Source organism: Suncus etruscus, chromosome 14, assembly GCF_024139225.1.
Source record: "Suncus etruscus isolate mSunEtr1 chromosome 14, mSunEtr1.pri.cur, whole genome shotgun sequence".
In the NCBI taxonomy this organism is placed as follows: Eukaryota; Metazoa; Chordata; class Mammalia; order Eulipotyphla; family Soricidae; genus Suncus; species Suncus etruscus.
The window spans coordinates 55,277,712-55,278,740 of record NC_064861.1 but is presented as its reverse complement, the minus strand read 5'-3'; the positions used below and the strand labels follow the sequence as shown (position 1 = coordinate 55,278,740).

Here is a 1,029-nt window from a genome sequence, read left to right as displayed (position 1 = left end):
AACATGTATGTAATATATTGTATTCATTTAAAAAATGCAGAAAGCTTTTTTTAATTACATAGTCATGAAAATATCAACAAATATAGAATAAAAGTTCTTAAATTTCTAGATTTTGATAGATATAGCCAAGGTTTTATTTCTAGTTACTTGTTAATGGGCACTTGAGCAATTCTGTTTTGAATATTAAGAAGATCTAGGTATGAGCCCTGAGTGATAGTAGGGTGTTTGTCTTGCCCGTGACAAACCCAGGTTTGATCCCTGGTATCCCATATGAACCCCCAAGACTGCCAAGAGTAATTTCTGAGTGCAGAGTCAAGAAGAAACAAAGTGCTGCCAGATGTGGCCCAAAAGTAAAAAAAAGCAGAAATAGGAAATATCTGGGGATATTTTTAAGTTATTGAAACATAAAAATGCATTATGTGGTGATATAATCACAATAATAGTTTTTTTTATTTTTCATTAAACTGTTCTGAGTGTTTTTCAATATTTTAGCTTGTATCTTATTATGTTTTTCATTGGGGACCATGTAAACACAGCCCCCCTACGAGCACAAATTATGCAGTTGAGTTTTCCCACATCTGAGGATATCAAATCGCAGGAGTAAGCGCATCCCAAGTGCAATGGATACTCCTTAGCCTGGGAAAATTATCTATGTGATAATGATTTGTCCTTGCTGGTAAATATTAACTTGTATCTTTTTAATGATGAATAATTTGTATGTACTGCAGGCTTATATACTATCCAAATACTTTTGTGGAACAATATTTAAAAATGTCACCATTTTTATGTACTTGCTTGATTTATGACTGGATTTTGTTATTCTGTATGTTCTGAAAATAAATATTATAATAGCTATATGCTTTAAAATAGTTTCTTTCATTATTTACTCATCCATTTCTTCTATTAGCAGATTTTGTTTCGTTTTGTTTTGTTTTTGGGGGGTGGCCACACCTCGTGATGCTAAGGTGTTACTCCTGGCTAACCACTCAGAAATCACCCCTGGCTTTGGGGAACCATATGAGACTCCAG

General features: G+C 33.4%; 1 non-coding gene across 1 annotated transcript; it reads right to left on the bottom strand.

The window, feature by feature from the left end:
- Positions 1-515: 515 nt before the first annotated feature.
- LOC126028892 (U1 spliceosomal RNA) lies at positions 516-684 on the bottom strand. Its single transcript, XR_007502577.1, has one exon. It is a non-coding gene; the product is annotated as a U1 spliceosomal RNA (small nuclear RNA).
- Between the last annotated feature and the right edge of the window lie 345 nt (positions 685-1,029).